The following is an 11,774-nucleotide window of genomic DNA, read 5'->3' as shown; positions in this document are numbered from 1 at the left end:
TATTATACTCATATACGAGTAAGTGAAACATATGCCACCATGAACCCGAAGTTCATGAATTTAAATATGTTTACTGTTTGGCATGATCGATTGGGTCATCCTGGGTCAATAATGATGAGAAGAATTATTGAAAATTCTCACGGACATCCAATAAAGAACCAGAGATTCTTCAATCTAATGAATTATCATGTATTGCTTGCTCTCAAGGAAAATTAATTATTAGGCCATCACCAGCCAAAGTGGGAGTTGAGTCACCTACATTTTTAGAACGAATCCATGGTGACATATGTGGACCAATCAATCCAGCAAGTGGACCATTTAGATATTTCATGGTTTTAATTGACGCATCAAGTAGATGGTCGCATGTGTGTTTATTATCAAGTCGAAACCTTGCATTTGCACGATTACTTGCTCAAATAATCAAATTAAGAGCACAGTTTCCAGATTATACAATAAAAAACATTCGACTTGATAATGCTGGTGAATTTACATCCCAAGCATTTAATAATTATTGCATGTCAACTGGGATAAATATTGAATATCCTGTAGCTCATGTTCATACACAAAATGGTTTGGCAGAATCATTTATCAAGCATTTACAATTGATTGTCAGACCATTACTTATGAGAGCAAAACTTCCATTATCTATATGGGGTCATGCTATTTTGCATGCAGCGTCACTTATACGCATAAGACTGACATCTTATCATAAGTATTCCCCAACACAATTAGCTTATGGCCAAGAACCAAATATTTCTCATTTGCGAATTTTTGGTTGTGCAGTATATGTTCCAATTTCCCCACCACAACATACTAAAATGGGACCTCAAAGAAGGTTAGGAATATATGTCGGATTTGAATCCCCATCAATTATTAGATATCTTGAACCCTTGACGAGAGATGCATTTACTGCACGATTCGCTAATTGTCATTTTAATGAGACAAATTTTCCAACATTAGGGGGAGGAATTAAGAAGTTGGAAAATGAAATTGCCTGGAAGTCTCATTTAGATCCTCATACAAAGCAATGTGAACTAGAAGTTCAAAAGATAATTCATTTACAAAGTGTAGCAAACCAAATGCCAGATGCATTTACAAATACTAAGAAAGTGACCAAGTCATATATTCCAGCTGCAAATGCTCCATCTAGAATTGAAATCCCAACTCAGCAAGTTGATACAATTAATGAATCAGCGCTGCGCCAAAAGCGTGGTAGACCGATGGATTCAAAGGATAAAAATCCTCGAAAAAGAAAAGTGACCAATAGTCGAAATGACTTAATTGACAATAGAAACATTCAAGAAAAAGTCATAGACACGACTAGTGGAAAAAATGTAGAAGAGACTCAAGTATATGAAGATAACAATGAGATATCGATAAACTATACCATGACAGGAAAAAGATGGAATAGAATTAATGTAGTTGTGGACAACATTTTTTGCGTATGATGTTGCACATAATATCATTCATGAAAATGAGGATTATGAACCTAAATCTATTGACGAATGTCGTAATAGAAAGGATTGGCCCAAGTGGAAAGAAGTCATCCAAGCAGAACTAAACTCACTCACGAAACGTGAAGTTTTTGGACCTGTAGTTTATACACCTAAAGTTGTAAAACCTGTGGGATTTAAATGGGTATTTGTGCGTAAACGAAATGAAAATAATAAGGTCACTAGATATAAAGCACGACTTGTTGCACAAGGATTTTCTCAAAGACCAGGCATTGATTATGAGGAAACATATTCTTCTGTGGTGGATGCTATTACATTAAGATATTTAATTAGTCTGATTGTATGTGAAGATCTTGATATGCATCTTATGGATGTAGTTACAGTATACTTATATGGATCTTTGGAAAATGAAATCTATATGAAAATCCCTAAAGGATTTAAGATACCTGAATCATATAATTCAAACTCTAGAGAATTATGTTCAATCAAATTACAAAGATCATTATATGAATTGAAACAATCAGGACGAATGTGGTACAATCGCTTAAGTGAATATTTATTGAAAGAAGGTTATTAAAATAATCCAATTTGTCCATGTGTTTTTATTAAGAAATCACAGTCAGAATTTGTGATTATAGCTGTATATGTTGATGATTTAAATATAATTGGAACTTCTGAAGAGCTTTCAAAGGCAATAGAATATCTCAAAAAGGAATTCGAAATGAAAGATCTTGGTAAGACAAAATTTTACCGTGGCTTACAAATCAAGCATTTAGTCGATCGAATTTTTATTCATCAATCAACATATACAGAAAAGATTTTAAAAAGTTTCTACATGGACAAAGCACACCCATTGAACATTCCAATGGTGGTTCGATCACTAGATGTAAAAAAGGATATCTTTCGACCTCGAGAAGATAATGAAGAATTACTTGGTCCTGAAGTACCGTACCTTAGTGCAATAGGTGCACTAATGTATCTTGCTAATAACACAAGATCAGATATAGCATTTTCAGTAAATTTGTTAGCAAGATATAGTTCTTCTCCAACAAAAAGACATTGGAATGGAGTTAAGCATGTACTTCGTTATCTTCGAGGGACAATTGATATGAGTTTGTTTTATTCAAATAAATCAAACTTTGATCTAGTTGGTTATGCAGATGCTGGATATTTATCTGATCCACACAAAGCAAGATCTTAAACAGGTTATCTGTTTACATGTGAAGGAACTGTTATATCTTTGCGGTCTGTAAAGCAAACCATGACGGCCACTTCATCGAATCATGCAGAAATTCTTGCAATTCATGAAGCTAGTAGAGAATGTATATGGTTGAGGTCAATGACTCATCATATTCGAGAAACATGTGGTTTTTCTTTCAGTAAAAATTTACCAACAATATTATTTGAAAATAATACCGCATGTATAGCACAAATCAAAGAAGGGTATATAAAAGGAGATAGAACAAAGCATATCTCACCAAAACTCTTCTATACGCATAACCTTGAAGAAAATGGTGATATCAGTGTTCAACAAATTTCTTCAAAAGACAACTTGGCGTACTTATTCACAAAAGCATTACTCACATCAACATTTGAAAAGCTAGTGCACAACATTGGAATACGACGACTTAGAGAACTTAAGTGATGTATCCATAAGGGGGAGTAGAAATATTGTCCTCAAGGAATAGGAGTACTGCACTTTTTTCCTTTGACTATGATTTTTCTCATTGAATTTTCTTAGCAAGGTTTTTAATGAGGCAGTTATTAATGTATAAAAATGATGTACTCTTTTTCCTTCACTAGGATTTTTTCCCATCGGGTTTTTTCCTAGTAAGATTTTAACGAGGCATTTATTTTTATATAATATGGATATCTAAGGGGGAGTATTGTAAATATAATTTATATTATAAATGTAGATATCTATAACCTACATAGGTTACAATTTTCATATAACTCTCACATTCAATTCCATATTGTAACATCCATCCTATTGAATTCCATAATGTAACCTATACCATAATATGTCCTACAAATAGAGGAGTCTGGTGCCTTTGTAAGACACACCACAATTGAGTTCAATTGTCTTCTCTTCTTCCTCTCTTCTTTATTCTTCTCTTTGTTTGTTTCATTATCATTTATTTCATAACACTACAGAGAATTTGAAAGATTTTGCTATATTTTGTAAATATTTTAAAATTTTTTGCTAAAAAATGCCTCAAGATTAATCGTGCAACTTTTGATAGAATAATGATATTATTTTAAGCAACTAATTACTTAAGATTGAGTTCTATTGTTTTATTTTTATTTTATTTTTTAATTTAGAAAAATTAATACTACTTACTCTACTTCACTTTGGAAAATAAAATAAAAAATAAAACAATAATAGTCATATTTATTATAAAATATAATTATATATTATGAATGTATATATCCATAACCTACATATGTTATCAATTGTTATATAACTACCATTCAATTCCAAATTGTAATATCTAACCTATTGAATTCTATGTCGTAACATATACCATCACATGTCCTATAAATAGAGGTATATGGTGCCTTTGTAAGACACACCACAATTGAGTTCAATTGTATTCTCTACCTTCTCTCTTCTCTATTCTTCTCTTTATGCTCTTTTTTTATTCTCATTTCATAATAATATTATTAAATATAATAAGAATAAATAGATGTCCATTAGATGTGCTTACTGTCCAAAGTCATGTGACATTTTTCCATTATCACATGTGTTAACTATATGTGCCATCCATCTACAAATACTTAGTGCCCAAGTGTTTCACATCCTATACTTCCAAAACTCCTATAAATATTAATCATTTTTTGGTTTTGTAGGATGTATTTTTTGACTAATGCATAAGGCCCTAATCCGAAAAAGACATCCTGATGGAGAAAGCCTTGTTGGAAAGTTTTTTGGATAAGAGTTGAAACATCCCGCAGGGAAGCTTGTGAAAGAAAGCAGGCGACACAATAAAAAAAGTGTTAGCCAAAGGACTCTATCGCATGATGAAGATGAGTAACGCGATTGGAATAGATGGCGAGAAAGGCAATGCACTGAGCGAGACATTGGCATGATACCACGAGAAGTATCGATACCAAGAGGATGAGACGAGGAAGTAAACGTCTTGTCAAATGACATGACATCACTGTGAAAAAAGAAACGACTGTAGCTTCTTCAGGAAGAGAACAGAAACAGTCAAACAATTTAGAGTTTGACTTCCCAATGAGACAAGGTGTGCTTCTCAAAGGAAAGTCAAATTGCCGCTAGTGGACAGGCAACGTGTCAAGTTAAGATTGGTAGGATCTAAGACGACATGTGTAAGACACAGAAGTGACTCTTGGATGTGAAAGGTCTTTATAAATAAGATCAAAAAGGCAAAGAAAATGGTAGTTTTTCCAAAAAGAAAAGTGTAGATCTTTCTGATGAGAGAAAAATGAGATTTTTTCGAATGGTGAACAGACGGATCCTTCAACTGTCGAACGAAAAAAGAAACTTGGAAGTCGAGAAAGGAGAGGTTAAGGCTAAGTATTTTGTATGAGTGACACCTTATTTTAAAAGTTGTCATTTAAGCATAGTTTTCAGTTACTCAAGCAATAACTTGTGAGTGACAAATATGATTTACATATGTATTATGAATAACACTACATTGTTCGAAAGAAATGAATGTGGTTTATTACCCTTCTTTGAATGATCAAGTATGTTTTATAAATCCTATTTCTGCAACTGTTAAAATCCATTTGTATGAACGTTTTCTGAAAGTAAGATGAAAGGGGTAAATGTTTCCACAAACCTGAGTATTCCTTAAAGATTAAAAAACATGTGTTATAAGTAGTGGAAAATGGTTTTGAATATGATTTATAACTCATTGGTTGGTCTTTGTTTTGAGAAGTAATGTTACACATAAGACATGTTGAGTATTCTTTCTCCGTGTTGATGATTACAAAATGCATTATTGATTGTGTTGATATATGCTATGAGTAAGTTGTGATGTTCTGTGCTATGAGTAAGTTGTGATACTGTGTTGTATGGTTGTGGCTCGATCTATTGCATGATGCTGAATGGAATCCCAGGTAACTTGCATGATACTGGCGAGAGCAAATCTCAGGTTAGCAAGGGGAGAATTCTCAAGTCAGGGCGAGTTGTGAGAAAGGTATGGCAAAACGTTGTTGGATATCCCAGGTAACTCATGTGATACTGGTGAGAACGACTCCCAGATTAGCGAGAAGAGATTCCTAGGTCTCAGAGTGGACTTATTATGAAATAATTCCAACGTATGGCGTTGTAACGCTCGCTGTGAAAAAGATGCTGATGAGACGCTGGTGGAGTGTAACTCCTAGGTCTAAGAATGTGAATGTGGCAAGACATTGTTGGATATCTCAAGTAACTCACGTGATACTGGTGAGAGCGAATTCAAGGTCAGTGAGGGCCAGGTTTCAGAATGACCTTGCTATTGTGATCGTTTTACAATGCGTAGCCAAGCTAAGAAGGGAAGGCAGAGTGTTTCTATAGTCTTACATGGCACATTAGCCATGAAAATTTCTATTATGCCTAAGAAGCCGATTGATAAGTGGATTGCTTCTTAATTCATATGGCCCGACTCGAAGAGCAGGCAAGTGCAATACCCAAGTTGGTGAAGGCATAACTCGGTAAGCTAGAGAGCCAACGAGTTGAGTTAGGGGATGAGTAGCCTTAACGCAGTTTGCTAAGAGAGGTAGTTGGGCAACCTAGGCAGAGGAGGAAGTTCCACCTTTACACCTTTAGGTACCCACTACAAGGAGCAGCGTTAGTAGCAAAAAGTAAGAAAGAAGACTCCAGAGGATGCCCTAGAGGAAAAAGGACTGAGATCAAAAATCTTATACTCATGAACACCTTGGTTTGTACAAAATAAAGTGTAATTTATATTTGTAATTTGTAAGCCTTAAGTTAATAAAGGAAGGAGTTTAAGTTTTCTGTTGTGTTATATGTGTATTATTTTTTTAAGTTGTTTTCGCTATAAAGAAAAGAAGTGAAAGTCTTCAGGCTCAAGTGGAAGAGTTCCGCTAAGAGACAAAAGAAAAGAGGTTCTCCGCTTACTAAGTGTTCAACGCATTACCTAGCAAGAAGTACGCGATAAATGTCTAGGCAGCAAGCGCACCATTTGGTGTGAGGCGTGACACTATGAAATTTTGACAAATAAAAAATTGTCATGTTATTAATTTAAATTAGCAATTAATAAATCTGAGACTTATTACAGATTTACACATGTTGTAAGACTTGCACCTAAATTAAGAGCAAAGAAGTAAAATTTGGCTAAGTGTTTTGAACTAGGCATTTTGAAGTAAGAGTAGACGAGAAGAAGGAAAGGACCAAGGTAGTTTGCAAGGAAGATTTTCAAAGTCTAAGTAATTCTATGTGATTAAGGTATTACGCTAGAAGAAGTAAGAAAACTTCTCAGAAATTTCCTAAGTTATCGGCCACGTGCAGATATTAGGTTAAGCATGTTTAGGATAACACAACTTACACGTGCACCATTATGTTTAGTAGCTAGAAAAAGAGCAAGAGTTTAAGGGTGACTAAGCTCGGTTGAGAAGTAGTATAAATAGAGGTTTAAGGTCAGAATATTAGTTATTGTTATTCTAGAAATTTAAAGAGAAAAGTTAAAGTGTTGAAGTGCTACCCAAATAGCTACGCGAGAAGAGGAAGGAGTGAGGCCTTTAAAGTTTATTTGCAAAGCCGTGTTGTGAGTGTTTTCTTTTAAAATGTTTAAATGATTTTCAGTTCTTATTTATGTTTGATATGAATTCATGATTTTCATTACAAATGTTTTAAAGAGAAATGATTATGAATGGTTCTAAACCATTGGTTACTTCCTTTTAAGTGAGCTAACTTTTATGTGCGCATAAAGAGTAAGGACCACCATGGTGTATACGAGGCTACATGGTGATGAGATGCTAGTTAATACGTTGAAATGAGCGTATTAAACTTAACGGCCTGGGCAACAAGAACGAATCTGTATATCTTCGAATGTTGTTGTTATAGTAGTCTAAACGCAAAGTTATGTGACCTAGCGTAGAGGATGATTGAAGATCCTTGGCGAAAGGAATGTTGACAACTAATGGGTGTTATATGAAATGTAAAGTTTAAATATGAAATTGTTATAATGCATTTATGTGATTTGATATGTTTAGCGAAATGATGTTTATAAATGGTATTTCACGAAAAGGTTTTCATAAAACCTCACTAAATCTTATAGACTTATGTTTTAAAATTCATCTTCCAGGATGCAGGTGTTAAGGCCAAGTAAGGAAGGTAGAGAGGCTTGTTAGGCGAGAAGGCTGTCAAGGCGTTTTAGCTTAAGTTTTAAATTGTTGTAATTATGTTTATGTATGTAAAGTTGCTGTAAGTACTTGGACAAAGTTTAATAAAGTTTAGTTTGGTTTACTTTCTCTGCGTTATGTTTCATATCACCTAAAGATGTGTATTAAGTAATAAGTTAAAATTAAGAAAAGGTATTGGGCGATTAAGCAAAGCTACATAACTATCTTTGACGTTAGACGCGTCAGAGATACTCAAGTTACACCGCGTCTCGCGTACCAAGCAAGGGTGTATGCACGGCAGGGTATGGTACAAGACTACCATTGCAACATCCTTAATATGCAAACCCCTCCCATCCAGAAATCAACTAAATACCCCATCAACCAATACCTGACATATTGCCCTATCTCCCACACATAAACATTATGTCCTTTAAATATCCACCCAAAAAGAACCTAACTTCTACCATGAAGCATTTACATCTAAAGTCTAGCGCAAGCTATGAAAATAGAGTTAGAGGCTATGGAAATAAACCAAACATGGAGTATTGTCCCTCTAACAAAGAATAAAAACTCCATTGGTTACCGATCGATTTACAAGATTAAAAATAAAGCAGATGGATCCATTGGAAGATATAAGGCACACCTAGTTGCAAAAGGTTACACCCAACAAGAAGGTCTAGACTACTTTGAAACCTTCTCTCCGTTCGTAAAGATGGTAACAGTCAAAACTTTGTAACCATAGTTGTATCAAAAGAATGGCCACTAGTCCAACTAGATATGAACAACGCATTTCGACATGGAGAACTATTTGAAGAAGTCTACATGGACCTACCATTAGGATACAAACCTCAGCTTGAAATTTAGGGGGAGAAAATGGTATGTAAATTCACAATATGGGTGTAAATTGGTTGGGTTGGGGAGATTTTTTGGACCAACCCGAAATTGGGTTGGTCAAATTGACAACCCAAATAACCCAAATAAGATCTTCATCTCAATCCAACACAAGCCTAAAAAATCAAGTCGAGTTGCATTCGATTGTCGGGTTATTTATTTATCTTTTATTAATTAAGTATATTATTTATTAACTTAAAATACTTAAATTTGTCTATAACACATTTTAATAATTAAAATTTCATGAAACTCAAATGTTAAATATCAAGATTCAACATATCTATGACAAACTTTAAAAAAAAAACTTCATAATAATATGTATGAATTATAAAAAGTTGTAATATATATTTTAATAATATTAGAAATTCTTATTGGGTTGGGTCAACCCATATTTTTTAAAATGTAACTCAAACCCAACCCAACTCAAAAGAAACATAAAAAATTCAACCCAACCTAACCCTTACAATTTGGATTGGGCAGTCCAAGTTGTTTGGGTTGTTGAGTTATTTGAATACCTCTACTTCACAAATCCATCTATAGATTAAAATAGGCTTCGAGACAATGGTTGGCCAAGTTCTCTACCTTCATAATTTATCTGGGATTCCAACAGTCTAAGGCTAATTATTCCCTATTTATTAAAGGCCAAAACAAATCCTTCATGACGTTCCTCGTATATGCAGACGATATTATCATCACCAATGCAAATCTCAACCAAATATAGGAACTAAAGCAAACTTTGAACAAAAGGTTCCTCTTAAAAGACCTAGAGCACCTCAAGTTTTTCTTTCGCCTTAAATTGGCAAGAAACTCATCTAGTCTCTTCTTATCACAGAGACATTATACCCTTCTTCTCATCAAAGATGCAGGCCTCCTTGGTGCAAAACCAATCACTGTCCCATGGACCCTACACTAAAACTGAATGCCTCCGAAAAGAACACTCTTTATGATCCTACACCCTATCGACGCCTTGTTGGTTAACTACTCTACCTAACAATATCACGACCTAACATCACCTTTGTCGTTCACAAATTAAGCCAATACATGGACAAACCAACCTTAGCTCACATGAATGCAATCAATAATCTACTCAAGTACCTTAAAGGCTCCCTTGGCAAAGGCATCATGCATATGCTCTCTAAAGTTCAAGATTTCTCCCAGCAAAGCCTTTGCTGATGCAGATTTGGGATCTTGCCTTGATACCTGTCGTTCCATCATTGAATTTTGTGTTTTTCTTAGCAAATCCTTAATCCTAAAAATCCAAGAAACGATAAATGGTATCAAGATACTCAATAGAAGAAGATTAAAGAGCCTTGGCTGTCACCACATGTGAAATTATCTGGCTTCAAAGCTTACTTGCTGAACTAAAAGTTGAAGTTTCATCACCAACTATCTTGTTTTGTGATAATCAAGTTGCCATCTACAATGCTAAAAATCACATGTTCCAAGGAGAGAACCAAACACATAAAGTTAGATTGCCACTTTGTTCGAGATAGAGGAGTGGATGGATATCCATCAAGCTATTGCCAGTTCGTTCCTCTAACCAACTCGTAGATGCATTCACTAAACCTCTTCCAGGAAATTCTTTGTTCCCAATAATGAGAAATATGGGTGTTCAAGATATCTTCTCCCTTTCTTGAAGGGGAGTATTAAACAATTAGTTGAAGAAACGTAGAGTTTTTTAGTGTTAGTTAACCATCTATCATCACTGTAACTAAATGGTTAAATGTAACTATTTATTTACTACCCTTACAAGTGTATATATACACATACATAATCCTTCAATAAAGTGAGAGAGTCATTTATATTTTGTCTTTTGTCCTTAATACATGTTAAGAAAACATTAATTGTTGTAATAACTCAAATTTGTGTTATTATATTAACTTATTTCATAAAAGAATTCATTTTGATTTAATATGAACAACGTTTATTATATACATACACTAAAGCAAGTCAAGATGTTGTAAATACTTGTCAACGTACACTTTTATCTACTTTTTTTAATTTATTGATTTAGAAAATATGATTTTATGATTAATTATAAATAGTAAATTGATTAATATATATTAATTAGGTTAAAATAGAATTCTGGTTTTTGATGGCCTAAACTTTGTGGAATACACGTAAGCTCTTGTTAATTAGTTGAAATGTTGTTATTTAGTTAAGAATCAATACTTAGTTACTATTGTGGTTATTAACTTCTTGTTCTTGTTGTTGATGTATAAATAAATACCAATTTTACTATATTCATAAAGTGAAGCTCACTACCTTTAGAGAAAGGTGAAATAAGGAGTTCTACAGAAAAACCTATTACTCAGGTAAAGAGAGAGGTGAGTAAAAGAGATGAATTTACTCTTGTAAAAAAAAAAAAAAAAAGCTGGTTTCGGTAAGAGATTGTGGTAAAAATATGGAGGTGACTATGCTCAACTCTTTTGGTAGTCCATTAGAGCTGGGTGAGGATGATAATTTAGCCTTATCTCTTGTGGATGGATCCCCACCTCTCTTACAGGTGGATGATAGTGCTATTGTTCTAAGAGGTTTAAGCCCAAATGGTGGTCCTACAGGAGTGAATAATCCTGATAATACTCATGATTAGCTGGTGTAGTTGGAATGTACGGGATTTAAATAGCCCTATAAAGTGTAGAGCGATGATGGATTTTTTGAATTTGTCGTCTGTGAGTTTCTGTTGTTTACTAGAGACTAGAATTTGAGAAGAAAACTTTGGGTCTGTTTCTAGTAGGTTTGGAAATTCTTAGGGTTACTCTTGTAGTTATAGCAATAGTGGGGTTGGCCATATTTGGGTGATGTGGAAGCAGAATCGATTCATTTTCTCTTCTCGTATGGTAGATGAGTATTTTGTTTCTGGTTTATTAACTAATTTGCACTCTGGTGTTTGTGTAGATATGATCTGTGTTTATGCCTCTAAAAATAACGTTGAGAGAGGCTACTTTGGAGTCGCTTGGTTGATATTTCTTCTGAATGGTTGGGGTCGGATGTTGTCATGGGTGACTTTAATGCCATCAGGTTGCACTCTGAAGCTTTTAGTGGATCTCCTCTTTCAAGTGATATGGAGGATTTTGATATTGCTATTCGAGAGGCTTGTTTAGTTGAGCCATTAGT

This window comes from Cucumis melo, chromosome 8 (genome assembly GCF_025177605.1).
Source record: "Cucumis melo cultivar AY chromosome 8, USDA_Cmelo_AY_1.0, whole genome shotgun sequence".
Taxonomy (NCBI): domain Eukaryota; kingdom Viridiplantae; phylum Streptophyta; class Magnoliopsida; order Cucurbitales; family Cucurbitaceae; genus Cucumis; species Cucumis melo.
This window is presented reverse-complemented; position numbering follows the sequence as displayed.